This window comes from Xenopus laevis, chromosome 7S (assembly GCF_017654675.1).
Source record: "Xenopus laevis strain J_2021 chromosome 7S, Xenopus_laevis_v10.1, whole genome shotgun sequence".
In the NCBI taxonomy this organism is placed as follows: Eukaryota; Metazoa; Chordata; class Amphibia; order Anura; family Pipidae; genus Xenopus; species Xenopus laevis.
In genome coordinates this window covers 10,510,105-10,525,072 of record NC_054384.1, presented here as the reverse complement: position 1 = coordinate 10,525,072, position 14,968 = coordinate 10,510,105, and the positions used below count along the sequence as shown (strand labels likewise).

At 44.9% G+C, this 14,968-nt stretch overlaps 1 protein-coding gene across 4 annotated transcripts in view; it reads right to left on the bottom strand.

Moving 5' to 3' along the window:
* fgfr2.S (fibroblast growth factor receptor 2 S homeolog) overlaps window positions 1-14,729 on the bottom strand; it is an 83,107-nt gene extending 68,378 nt beyond the window's left edge. For all 4 annotated transcript variants that reach the window (XM_018227341.2, XM_018227340.2, XM_018227343.2 and 1 more), the window contains exon 1: window positions 14,245-14,729. The gene's annotated coding sequence lies outside the window, so the exon portion shown is untranslated. The remainder of the gene's footprint in view (window positions 1-14,244) is intronic.
* Window positions 14,730-14,968: the final 239 nt, after the last annotated feature.

The following is a 14,968-nucleotide window of genomic DNA, read 5'->3' as shown; positions in this document are numbered from 1 at the left end:
ACCCCATTATCCAGAAAGCTCCGAATTACAGAAAGGCCGTCTCCCATAGACTCCATTTTATCCAAATCTAAAAATTATTTCCTTTTTCTCTGTAATAATAAAACAGTATCTTGTACTTGATCCAGATTAAAATATAATTAATCCTTATTGGAGGCAAAACCAGCCTATTGGGTTTAATTAATGTTTACACGATTTTCTAGAGGATCCAAATTATGGAAAGGTCCCTTATCCAGAAACCCCCAGGTCCCGAGCATTCTGGATAACAGGTCCCATGCCTGTACCAATAACTTGAACACCATAGACAAAATGGAATGAAGGTTTATTGCTTAGAAATATGTTTTCTTTTGTTATGCATAAAACATTTTTGTTGGGGTTGGCATTCCCTTTAAAAGGAAAATTGCACCAGGAGTTAGCAATTGCCCCATAGGCATATACACAAGATGTTCACTTAGTCGACACTATTTTGGATTCAGCCAAATACCGAACCGAATCCTAATTTGCATATGCAAATTAAGGGTGGGAAGGGGAAAACATTTTTTTACTTCCATGTTTTGTGACAAAAAGTCACGTGATTTCCCTCCCCTAATTTGAATATGCAAATTAGGATTCGATTTGGCCGGGCAGAAGGATTCGGCCAAATCCTGCTGAAAAAGGCAGAATCCTGGCCGAATCCCGAACCGAATCCTGGATTCGGTGCATCCCTACTATAAACACCTTTGGTTTTGTTTTGCAGGGATTTCCGCAGCCCGTGTCATGGATAGGTCTTCTCACATTCTGCTCAACCAAATGCAAACCATTTCTTGTTCTTAACAGGATTAAAAGATTATTATTTCCTTATGGCCGCTACTCGGCCGGTCTTGACAGAATTAGCGGGACTCGTGCCCAAGCATGTGACCAAAGCAACAGACCCCTGTGATCAACATCTGCCCTACTCTTGTGTGCAATTTGGGTACAATAACACTACATACACCTCCTGGATCTTCCAATCGTGGGATGAGGCCCTTGCAGACTGAGCCAGCGGCTTATTAGCCCATGTGTAGACCCAATCAATAGTCTGCCTCATCAATATATGGCTAAAAACCATCCAGACATGTATCAGACGGATAGAATAGTCTATGGCAAGAGGGGGACTGCCAAGCATCCCAAGTGTGAACACACAATCACAACAAACACATGCACAGAAGAAGAAGGAATCAAACTGATAAATCAAATTCAAGACCAACGGCTGGGGAGAAAATTTCCTTCCTGTTGTCTCCTGCTTTGGGAATATTGAATATATGGAATCCACTATCTGGAAACCCATTATCCAGAAAGCTCAGAATTACAGGAAGGGTTTCTCCCTTCTACTGTGTAACTGTATTCAGCCCTGGACAGGCAAGTATATACTGTACATCCAACATTCAATCACTATATTGTTCTTGTGGGAAAGCAGCTAAAGTGCATGATACATGATACATGATACATGATACAGAATAGATGTGCCCGTCCATTTTTGTGGGAGAATAACCCCTAAACACAGCGGCCTCAGTACAAGGCTACAATTTCTGGCACTTCATTAAAGTGTCGTATGATTTTACCCCTAATTCATGGCAGGTAATTTCCCCTGCGTAACTGCTGCTCCAAATAACTGTCTCATCCGATTCCCCGACACCTTCGTTCCCAGCTATTCGGCCTCCCCTGCCCTTGTTTTCACGACTTACTGAGCTGGCGGGGACATCAGTGGGTGATTTACAAGGACACGAAAGTCTGGTTTTTAATCCTTGTGGGTCCGGCATTTAACAATCATAAAAAACAATAATTCAGGTCCATTGTGTTCTGCTTGTTCTGCTCATAAGTTAAAAAGTTGCAACTATAAATGTGTTTTAGGTTCATTTGCCCTTTAAACGTCAGTAAGCATTAGAGTATTTATTACTGCAAGTGCAAAACACCATTGTACGTGGGAGCTGCCATAATGCTGTTACCTTGGCAGAGAAGCATACTATAGAGACTAATGTAACAGAACACTGAGTGCTCAAACACAGATGGCTGCCACATTACTATGAAATCCTCCTGCGGTGTAACTCAGATGTTGCACAAAATATTGCACTTCCATGGCTCTGGGGTGAGGCTGCAGCTGCATACAAGAGGGCTGCATGTTGCGAATTCCCTCCCAGCGCATTCTTTGACTTCTACATTTTATGAACTTCCTAGGAGAAGTCTGTAATTCAACTGACTGCACCGAGCAGAGGCCTAACTGCAAGATCTTTCCAAAGTCGGCTCTGTTTCTTGTCATCCCCCCTAAAATGCCAGGCCCATGTCTGCCCCAGACCAGAGCTACAGTCTGTACCTGTCAACCTGCCTGTGATTAATGACCCACAGGCCCAGGGACTGAACTCACAGCAGAACAACACACAGAGCCCCTCAGTCCCACCGACAAACCCTGTCTCCCCCCCTCTCGCTGCCTCTGCACTGTGCAAACTCTGGGCTTTGCCAGAATCACTTGGCTTAGGGAGAGAAACGAGGCCAAAGAGATCTGGCAGGGAATGCGTCCAAATACCTCCAAAACTGCACCAAAAAAAATAGCCACATATAGGGCAGAGACACACGCTCAGATTCGGGGAGATTCAGTCGCCCCGGAGATAAATTGCCGAACTGCCTCCTGGCAGCTAAAATCTAAATCGTTGGTGGGGTGGCACTCGGAGCGCTTCGTTTTCCAAAGTCGCCCAAAGTTTCCTTGTGAGGCAACTTCGGGAAACGAAGCGCATCGATTGCCATCCCATTGGCGATTTACATTCTAGCCGACGGGAGGCAGTTCGGGGAGAGTAGCCGCCCCGAAGAAGTGGAGATTTGTCGCTGGGCAACTAATCTCCCCGAATCTGAGCGTGTGAATCTGAGCGGGGTGCTCTCCATAAAGTCACAGAATTGCTCAACTCTAATATTGCTGCCTGACAATAACCACCCCACCCTGGAGAATGGAGTAACCCTTAGCATGCAGGCAGGGCAGTGGCAAGGGGTCTGGGGTTAAGGTTGCCACCTTTTCTCGAAAAAAAATACCGACCTATATATTTATCTTTTTTCCCTATTAATAACATTGGGATCAACCATCATTTTTACCGGCCAGGCCAGTAAAATACCCGTCAGATGGCAACCCTATCTGGGGTAGGCTATGCAGGGGAGGCTATAGGGGGCAATTCTGCAAACAATGCGGGGTGCAGCTTTCCTTATGCGTCACTGGATAGATTTTTGGATCCCAGTTGGTGCAATGAACTGCTGTCTTTAGAGACAGGGGCAAATAAGTGGGTAACTACCCCAAGAAACTTGCCCATGGGTGTCAGGCAGCTCAAAGAGCAAGAGCGCGGGTGAGAATAGATCTACAGTAGATCCCCCCTTTTACGTTTTTTCAGGGACCAGGAAAGAATTATGTAGAATCCAGGAAAATGTAAAATCCGGGAAATGTGTTAAAGTAACTTTTTCTTGAAGTACTGAAAGGATATAAGCACAGGAGTCTGTTTTACTTTGAGATACAATATTTACTGGTTAATAACAAGGGTTAAACATTGCAGGGTTAATGTTACACTATGGGGGGCACGAGCAAGACTCTCTGTCAGTCACACACACAAGTGATTGAAATAAGTGATTGGTGCAGGAATGTATAAGGGGCAGTTTTTGGGAACATCAGAACAAATATTTTGATGTACAATCCGTAAAAACAGCGAAATGCACCCAGTGAAGTGCATTATAAATTGGTGGGACCACAAATAAAAAATGTAAAATACTGGTAAACTTAAAATTAGGGTCCTTAAAAAAATCCAGGTTTCCCTATATTCGGATGAGACTTCCAGCATTACTGTTCAGCACCAAATGAAATGTCATCAGGGCCATTAGCCCAAAACAGTGGTTGGGGGGAGGGGTTCTGGTGGTGCAACAACAGCTTTCAGCTTGGACAAAAGTCCTTTTAATAAAAAATAAAAATGGACCCCCACCTAGTCGCTTTTGGCCAGGACCCATCACGCCCGGAAATAAAACAAAATGAAATCTCTCCAAATGAAAAGTAAACGCTGCCACCCACTCCATGCATCTGAGCTTGAGACACTGCAGCCATTGTTGCCTGTTCCTTTATAATAAATTGTTATTATTTCTGTTTGGTTTTCATCCGGACCAAATGTTTTCGATCATCGCCGCCCCACCAGAAAGCAGATTATAAAAAATATTCTCAGTGTTTTATGAAAGTTGAGCTCATTACAGCCCTTCTTCGTCCAATTTGGAGCTGCCATCTTGCTTGCATAGGGTAAGCCAGTCTGCACCTTTTGTATTTTATACATTGTACCGGCCCAGAGGTCCAGCAGTCCTACAACAGGATCCAGGCCTTCAAATGAGCTCCCCATCTTGGATCTGGTTAGGCCATTGTTTGAGTGTCAGTGGCTCTGCACATGCTCAGTGTGCTCTGGGCAGCTAAGCTTTTACATTTGTATTTGATTCATAAAATATATTAAGGAACAAGGCAAATCGGTTAACAGTCCCTTAGAGTTAAATGTCATGCTCTTATTTCCAGCAGACATGGGTAGTGATGGGCGAATTTGCGGCGAATTTCTGTATTTCGCCACCGGAATTAAAAATAAATTTGTGCAATTGCAGCGAAAATTCGTCGCCAATTCTAGGCGCCCATTGACTTTAATGGGTGTCGGAATTGTCGCCGACGGCGGAATTGTCGCCGGCGTCAAAAATATTTTGATGCTGGAGCCAAAATTCGAGTTTCGCTAATTTTTCGTGAAGCGAAATGGGCCTCGCTGCCTCTTCTTGCTAACCGTCTGTGATGGAAGAGACTATTAGTGTCTGGGCAGATTCAGGGTGGTGATAAATCTCCTCTTCTTCGCAGCGACTAATCTCCATGATCTGCCTTCCGCCGGCTAAAATGTAAATAGCCTGGGGGCAGGCACACAAAGTGCTTCGTTTTCCAAAGTCGCCAGAAGTTTCCTTGTGAGACAATTATGGGTTTTCATTTTAGCTGGCGGAAGGCAGAGGAAGGCAGATCGGAGAGATTAGTCGCGGCGAAGAAGAGGAGATTTGACGCCTGGCGACTAATCTCCCCGAATCTGCCCGTGTAGCCAGACCCTTACTGTTACACATCCCTAAGCCAACTTCAAAAGTACCGTTTCTCCCCCCACATCTGTCCCACTCTGGCTCCTGAATATAATGGGGCATTTCACTTTAAAGAAAAAAAAAATTTTGTTTTAAAAGGGGGGCTCATTTTTGCATAATGACACAAACATCATTCAAAGCAACGTTCCAATATACATGAAACATTTTACAAGTTATTTGTAAAGTTAATCGTAGTTGAAGGAGTGTTTTTAGTTCTACCTCTGAATGTGGCCGAAGCTAGTTAGACGTTAATCGGCTACATTGCTTCAGGAATCGGAACCAGCAGTGCAGAGACTATACACAGCCAGACACATAGCACTTTCAACAGCAATTACATTGGCAAATAACATTAAAACCTCATTCAATGGCCTAATGATGTTTATGCATCGCAGGTGAGGAGCTTAGCACCTGAGTATCATCACTTTATGTTTGTGTTTGTTTTATTTTCACTTTCCATGGGGGGTCTAAAGAGCCGGGTGATAATTGCCCTTTCCCTCATGTTGACCCATCCATCACACTCATCCGTGACTCCTGCCTTTTGGAAAAGCCTCCCCTTTGCCTTTGAGCTCTGATCTCCATCCCAAAGACAAAGATTAAGTTGGGTGGGGGTTAAGCAATGAGGGGCTTTAGAATCCTCAATTCTGCCAAGAATTCTAAACAAAGGAACATGGAGATTTCACACACCCCCCTCCTTTCCCTAATGAGATATTACACTGGCCACCTAGCACATAATAAAAGCCATCCCCGTTAGAGCATTTACAGTCACTTTCACTGGCCTCTTTGGAAAGACCTCTATTGGAAAATTAGATTGTAAACTCTTCAGATGTTTGCAGTCTGCCTCAGGTTTGAAACACATAGAAGCCAATTAGAGCTTAGCTTTCATGATTCTAGCTGCTTCAGAACGACCAAAGCTAAATGCTGATTGGTTGCTGTGCAGGAAACCATTTCCCAGTGTATGTAAATACGACGCACTAACCCTAAGGGCAGAGACACACGCTCAGATTCTGGGGGGATTAGTCGCCAGCGACAAATCTACTCTTCTTGGGGCGACTAATCTCCCCGAACCGAAAATCGCCGGTGCGGTGGCAATCGTGCGCTTTGTTTTCTCAAGTCGCCCGAAGTTGCCTTACAAGGAACCATGGGCGACTTCGGAAAACGAATCGCTCCGAGTGCCATCCCACCGGAGATTTCGATTCTAGCTGGCAGGAGGCAGTTCGGGGAGATTAGTAGCCCTGAAGAAGACGACGTGATATACCCCCGACGACTAAATCTCCCGGAATCTGAGCTTGTGTCTCTGAACTAATGCTTTAACAGGAAGAGATTCGGGAGGGAGTTTAAAGGATGGGGGTAACCTGCTTCTAATCAAGTTCCAAAAGACCATGTACAGGTATGGGACTTGTTATCCAGAATGCTTGGGACTTGTGTTTTCCAGATAAGGGATCTTTCTGTAATTTGGATCTTCATACCTTAAGTCTACTAGAAAATTATGTCACCATTAAATAAATCCAATAGGCTGGTTTTGCCTTCGATAAGGATTAATTATATCTTTGTTTAGATCAAGTACAAGCGACTGTTTTATTATTACACAGAAAAAGGAAATCGTTTTTAAAAACGTGGATTATTTCATTATAGTTGAGTCTATGGGAGACGGCCTTTCTGTAATTCAGAGCTTTGTTTCCGGATAACGGATCCATTACCTGTATAATAAGCTGCCTAAAATGAAATGTAAAATCTAGCCACACACAACCACATCAATGCACCAATGTGCCCGATGGGGTTTTTAAACCTGCCTGACAAATATTTAGACAATTTTTGGGCAGATATCTATTGGGGAGGGTCCATACATAGGCAGGTAAGGAGCCAACTTGGTCTAAAGGAGCAAATATAAATTATAATTTACATTAGTTGGACTGACATAATAGGACCAAAACCCCAATGACCAACGACCCTGTTGTGGAAGAGATTTATATGAAAAGGAAAAGCACAAACAACCTCTTGTTTAAGGGCAGAGACCCACATTCAGATTTGGGGAGATTAGTTACTCGGTCAAATTTGGGGAGATTAGTTGCCTGGCGACAAATCTCCTCTTCTTCGGGGCGACTAATCTCCCCGAACTGCCTCCACTGCCTTCCCACTGGCTAGAATAAAAATCGGCAGCGGGATGGCAATCGGAGCGCTTCGTTTTCAGAAGTCGCCCAAAGTTGTCTCACGAGGAACCTCCGGAAAACGAATTGCTCCGATTGCTGTCCCAATGGCGATTTTCATTCTAGCCAGCGGGAAAGCAGGGGAGGCATTTCGGGGGGAGATTAGTCACCCTGAAGAAGAGGAGATTTGTCGCCAGGCGATTAATCTCCCCAAATTTGACCGTGTGTCTCTGCCCTAAAAGTCTGACCGTATGTACTCAAGTCAGCAGGGGCGTAACTACAGAGGAAGCAGACCCTGCGGCTGCAGGGGGGCCCAGGAGGTACAGGGGGCCCCATGAGGCTCTCATTGATGAGCAATTTGAACATATATTGGTAAAACAGGACAAACACTGGATATGTTGGGGGCCCTAAAATTAATTTGCTGTGGGGCCCAGCAACAGCACCCTTCCATAGGTGTCAAATGGTATAACGAAATCAGCGATGGTAAACCCCGCCAAGTCGTAAAACGCACTTCACACAATCAGCTTGTAGCCTGTGGCCCCTTACACAGGAGGTGCCGTATATTAGAGGGAAAAACAAAACACTGCAAATCCAATCATGTAAGCCAGACAGACAGATAATGACGTCAGCAGCCTGTAGCTGCAACAAAAACAGGCAGAGGGAGGAAACGAGAGCGGATTATGCAGAGCGGCTTGTAGCGGGCATAGCAGGTAATAAGGGAGGCGGAATAAAGAGGGTGATTAAATAAAATTAAGCCCCTGCTATGATTTGATCAAAGGAAGATGTTTATTCTCCTGACTGCACTGGTGAGGGGGACTGTGGGATTAGCACAATAAAAGACCATCGGGGTCAGCCAGAGAGATTCCCCCTGTTATTGTTCAATGACCCTCACGGCATGTCTTTGCCCATTTAGTAAAGTCACTGAAGCTTGGGCTATTTACAAGCAGCCGTACAAGCAAAAAATGGGGCACAGGCGTCTCCCAATTAGACATGGGGTGTATGTCGGCAGGCTGCAACTCCCAGCATTCCCAGTGAGCCTACTGCAATGAACATAAGCAGATGACATGCCTGACTTAAAGAACTGAAGAGAATGCAGTTGTGGAGGAATGACTGCGTTAAGCCGAATCCCACATTAAAAGCACTTATAGCTTCAAGGGAAGGGTGGTAGTTACAGAGAAACAAGTACAACTACAGAGGAATGTAAATCTGCCTGGGATATATTTCCAAATGACTTGAAGGCTAAATAGTTCTTGGACTTTTAGATAAGCTTGAAAGATATGTGTCTACCCTACAGGCATTTCTCTACTACAACTCCCTGCAGCTTGTCATATGGTGAGGGAAGCACAATGTTAACAACTAAAGAGCCACATTCATTACAAATAACAGATAATTAAAGTCTGAGTTTTACAATAACCCTTACCGCAGAGACTAATTATCCCAGCTGGTTACTGAGGACTAATAGAGCACTATCTCTGCCCTACTATACTGCTTCCCACAGTCAAACCCTTTCCAGAGACTATTATCCAGCTGTTAGTGGAGGGTGTACACCATCTGTTCCCTACTATAAGCCTGCTATCCCCAGTCACACTCCCTTCCAAGAGACTATTATCCACTGTTACCATAAGGCACACATCTCTCCCTAACTACTACCTGCTATCCCCAGTACACACTCCCTTCAAGACTAATTTAATCCCTGTTGGTACTAATAGGCACATTATCTCTCCCTACTATAGCCTGCTATCCCGAGCAGATCACAGTCCCCGTTCCGCAGAGTAACACTGATTATCCACTGTTCTAGTATAGGGCCCCATCGTCTCCCTACCTATACCGTAGCGTATCACTTCCACAGCCACATGTCCCTTCTCAGAAGACTAATAGTAATTATCGCTCACTGTTAACTTACGGGCACCGATACCTGCTATCCCACAGTCACACTCCCTTCCCAGAGACTATTATCCACTGTTACTATAGCACCATCTCTCCCTACTATACCTGCTATCCAACAGTCACACTCCCTTCCAGAGACTATTATTCCCACTGTTACTATAGACCACCATCTCTCCCTACTATACCTGCTATCCCACAGTCACAATCCCTTCCCAGAGACTATTATCCACTGTTACTATTAGACACCATCTCTCCCCTACTATACCTGCTATCCCACAGTCACACTCCCTTCCAGAGACTATTATCCCACTGTTTACTATAGGCACCATCTTCTCCCTACTATACCTGCTATCCCCACAGTCACACTCCCTTCCAGAGACTATTACTCCACTGTTACTATAGCACCATCTTCTCCCCTACTATACCTGCTATCCCACAGTCACACTCCCTTCCCAGAGACTATTATCCCACTGTTACTATAGACACCATCTCTCCCTACTATACCTGCTATCCCACAGCCACAGGGTCCCTTCCCAGAGCTGTTGATTCCCAGCTGTACTAATACGCTTGGAGCCAGTACGCAGTGCTCTCCCTACTATAAATCCTTGCTATCTCCAAGTGCCACACTGTCCTATCCCAGAGATCTAATTTATCGTGCCAGCTGTTTAGACTTTGTAGCACCAAGGTCTATCCTCTCTGATAGGGTTGTTCCTGCGATAATCTGCAGCAGTCACAGCTTCTCTTGTCCCGAAGACATTAGTTTCGCACTGTGTTACGAGGTAGGTTAGTTTGACACCATACTTCTCCGCGTTAAGTATACCTTGCTTGATCGCCAGCGAGTCAGCACGTTTTGTTGCCTTGGCGCCGCCAGAGAGCTATGTATCCCACTGTTACTAATAGGCACCAGCGTCCTCTCCCTACTAGTATTTGGCCTGCTATCCAGACAGTCACACTCCCTGTCCCGAGTGACTATTATCATGCAACTGTTTGACTAATAGGCACCAATCTTTCTCCGCTACTATAGCTTTTAGCGCCAACAGTCACACTCCCTTCCCAGAGACTATTATCCCACTGTTACTATAGACACCATCTCTCCCTACTATACCTGCTATCCCACAGTCACACTCCCTTCCCAGAGACTATTATCCCACTGTTACTATAGGCACCATCTCTCCCTACTATACCTGCTATCCCACAGTCACACTGCCTTCCCAGTAGCTATATAATAATGCTGCTACATTGTGTTCAAGAACTAAAAAACTTATGGTATGTCACTGAGTTTCCACACACTCAACCTACCTCCAAGTGCAACCCCCTTTGCTCAGAGTTCAGTTAAATCACAGATAGAATTTCTCCTCCTTGGAATCCCTGCAGACATCTGTAGCCCATTCTAACACCAGCATTGAGTACAAGGTGATACACATGTCCACACTGTGCCAGGAATACAGGCAATACCATATTCCAAAAAGTGGCCTCCTAAATTTCACCTGACAATCCTGTTTTTCCTGTAAAACCTACAAAATCTTCTTTTTTTTTTTTTAAACATTCAAAAGAAAAAAAAAAGCTCTCCAAACTCCCAGTACACATGTTCATATCTGTATTCCCTGCAAAGCGTCGGCACATAAGAGAAGATCCAGAAGAATTTAAAGTGACATTTTTTTTCCCATCCCCAAAACAAAACGTAATTTCGCCTCTTTGGGAAAGAATGCGGGGAATTAAAGGGCCACTGCTTTTACCAATGATTTAAGTCATCATGCAACAGTCGAGTTCTCCTCTGAATAAGGACACTTGGTATAATCTCTATTATACAAGTCACTTTCTATAGCACCTATTCCTATTGTCAGCACATCCCTTTTATCAAAACAAAACCTTGTCTGACTTTCTCTGTCCCCATGCAGCCAACTCCAAAGAGCTCAATGTAAGAGGGTTTAACCCCTGCACCCCTGAAACCTGCTAAATCCCTGGAATGCCCAGTGCTGCCACTGTCTCTTATGTGTGTGTTTAATTCCCATCTAGAATTTCTCATTTTCTTTCCAAGGAGGTCCTGGCCTCCTCCCTCGGTGCTCCATCATACACTTCTATTTCTAAAGCTTTGGCCAAAATCAGAAAATAGCCCTAATCTGCATTTTAATTGGGATTCTGCAGAAGGGGAGACCTTGCTCAATCCCTACTTATCTAGGAGCTTTACCGCAACCCCGATTAAATGTGTACAAAGAGACGCACTCTCTCTAATATAAAGCCGAGGAATTCTACCTCCCTCTTGGCCACCGATTCCCCTCGTTGAACGTTGCCCAGATTCCGGCACACAATGTACATTCAATGAGGGCCCTTGCAATGCACTTTTTCACTCTTAACACGTCCAGTATGGGAAAGTGGCTAATGTTTATGTTTTAGAACCAGCCTAAAAACAAAGGTACAATAGAGTTCTACAGCCGAACACAAACTCCCATTCACAACAGAGGGAAGAGCTTGAGTTTTTGCACAACAGCCCCTGGAACATTTACGTTATCAGTGGATTTTATCCCCCATTTTTACAAACACACACTTCCAAGCCAGTTCCTTGATTAACACCAGATACCACGAAGACTGGGCTCAGGAATTCATGGCCGGTGGGACAAAGGAATTTTTATAACGATAAAGAAAAACTGGAGTTTGCCAAAATGAGAACCTTTTGTTGGGCTCTGTTCAGGGGCTTCCAATGCACCCATGGGTTTGCAGCAGTTTATGCTGGTGTTTAACACCCAACAGGCCTCTCTCCAAGTGAACAAAAATCCTAGCCCCTTTCTCCCTTCCCCGGCGCAGACTATAAACCTGTCATTAATTGATCTGCAGCTCGTTTAACCTGTATGACGCATCCCCCCAAGTCGTTGCTGAGTTTTGGTGGTAAATGGGGGGAGGACAAATGAATGCAATTAATGGGCTACTGTATAAGGCAGACAATGTAAGGAGGAGCACATATAAAAAACAATATTCCAGCAGGAATCCTTCATATAAGAACACGGAGGTGCAGTATTCCCTGTGACCCCAGGACATTCCAAAAGGAACAGTCTTTACAAGATAATTTATTTAAAAAATATTTTACTATACGCATGCAGACTGCACAGACATAGCCAGCGTATATACACACCACTAGTCAGACTGTTCGAGCCCCTTGTGCTGGGCCCCCCAAGCTTCTTAGCACCTCAACTGGAAAAATCTGTACCGTCAACCATGGGGCAAAGGAATGCAGTGGATTGTGTATTTCAGTGAGCCTTTAACTCCACAGCCCCATACACACACACACTGCGGAGGCGTAAATGTGGCTTGTGCAATATAAATACACATAGCAACCGGTCCCCGGCAGGTTCCGACATTCATACCCATTGTGACATCTATCTGTACAAAGGAGCTATTGTTGAGCGAGCACTTAGCAGCAATCAGGAGGCGCACGCCCACCCCCTACTCTGCAAGGGGTACTCACAGGTATAACATCTGTAATAAGCAAATCCACATTCTGCATTCTGTAGTTTGTCAGCCTGCAGCCCTCCAGCGTTTCCGGCATCAGATAATAAAGAGAATGGCATTTAGACAGTTTGGTTATTACCAGGAGGCCTGTGTTTATACGTTACTTTCATAACCCTACTGGAGACTCTGCATGCTTTTATTGCAAGCCATAACACAGGCCGCAGTGGCCCTTCATACGCTGCTCCACAACTGCCAACGTGCCCTGCTTGCTTGTAGGAGGCCCACCAGCTGACCATCATTTCTAACCCAAGACTGACCATTTATTATCACTATGATCACCTTGACCGTATTTTTTATAAATGTCCTAAAACACATAAGCATTGTTCCTTCTGCACAAACAGCCTTATTTTCAAATATATCATTGAAGGGGATGTTCACCTTTGAGTTAATTCTAGTATGACGTAGAACGTGATATTCTGAGACAATTTGCCATTGGTTTTCATTTGTTATTATTTGTGGTTTTTTTTGAGTTTTTTAGCTTTTTATTCAGTTTGAAATATCAGCAATCTGGTTGCTAGGGTGTAAATGATCCTAGCAACCATGCACTGATTTGAATAAGAGACTGGAATATGAATAGAAGAGGCCATACACAGGGAGATTCGCTCGTTCGGCGATGTCGCCAAATGAGCGGGTCTCTCCCCGATATGCCCACATTGAAGTGGACGATATCAGGCTGATCCGAGAGTCCTAGGGCCCAACGATTGGATCATAGTGGATCCGACATGGGTGGTCAGATCGCAGGACCACATAGATGCATAAATGCGGCCGCGATCCTACGGGATTTTTAAACCTGCCCAATCAAGATATAGATCGGGGAAGCCCATCGGATGGCCCCACACACGGGCAAATAAGCTGCCGACTTGTATGGGGGCTTTTAACGAGCATTTGGTTTTTAGATGGGGTCAGCGACCCCTATTTGAATGCTGGAAAGAGTCTGAAGAAGAAAAAAATGAAGACCAATTGAAAAGTTCTTTAGAAATGGTTATTTTATCACATACTAAAAGTTAACTTTAAGGTGAACCACTATTTTTTCTGGAGGGACTATATGGCTTTGCAGAGCTAAAATGAAATATCATCCACACACTCCAATGATACATCACCTCTAAGTGGTCACATATTGGAGTAAATAAGCCAGCAAGCTTGTTCTTGAACATTCATATTGTGATTCCATTTCAGGCACTGGAGTGCCACTCTTTCACTCATGTATACCATTTGAGCAAATTTGTTTTGTCCAAAAACAAAAATCTGATCAGCTCATATAAAAATCATAATTGGCCAATTTAAAGCTGTTTTGAAGTTAGGGGCTGCCTTAATTTTCTATAACACCAGGGCACATTTTCAGGTATTGCCCCTTCATAAAGGCAAAATCTCCAATAAAAAAAAATCACCAGGCGCCGCTTTTTGTGCCGATTTAACGCACTGCGCTTTCAATTACGCACAGCGATATACTCGCACTGAAGCAAGAAGGAGAATGCAACTGAATTAATGACATGACATAGGATTATCCCCTGTGTGTGGGGGTCTGTGTCTCTGTTCTAGTGAGCAGAGGAGCCCCTGGAGTTACACAATGTCGTGAGCTTTTTGGCATTACCTGGAGAGAGTGCGCTGTAAGCGGATCCCCTCAGTCCAGCATGAGGCGTGTGCCGGGCGAGACTCCGTGCGTCCCAGGGGACAGATTCCCAAGTCCCGTTGAAGCCAATGAGAAGTAAATATCCCTCAATCAGTGAGTCCGGGGCAGCAGCAGCCAACCCAGGAGGCCCCGGTAAATGAGCAGCAGCCGGTGAGGTTCCAAAAAGGGAATTTTAGAAGAGTCAGAGAATTCTCAGTGATTTCTGTTCTGTGCGAGAATCCCCGATGGTCCCATAGAAGGTTTCAGTGCAGAGGAATCCCAGTAAGTGATGTCCAACCAAGCCAGGCGCTTCCAGTAGGGATTTGTAGCAAAGGGATTTGTAGGAAAGGGAAATGTAGGTAAGGAATATGTTGGGCAGGGAAAGTTCCCCCAAGTGGATGTGAGAGAGGTACAACCAGTGTAGATCCTGTGTGTTTGGGGCAATGGAAAGTCTGTGTGACTTTTTCCTCCCCCTCACTCCTCATCTTCACTCCCAGCCCCTTCCTCCTCCCTGAGTCACTCCCCCCTGTCTGGAACCTGAGCCTTCATCCCTCCCTCTCTGCAATGCTCTGGGCCAGTCTCTGCTGCTGCAACTCCTTCTCCTCAGCCTGTCCCCTGGCAGCAGCAGCAGCAGCTACATCACTGCACACAGGGAAGGTTTGTTTGTATTGGAATTACTATGCTATGTGCGCTCTCTCTCTCCCTT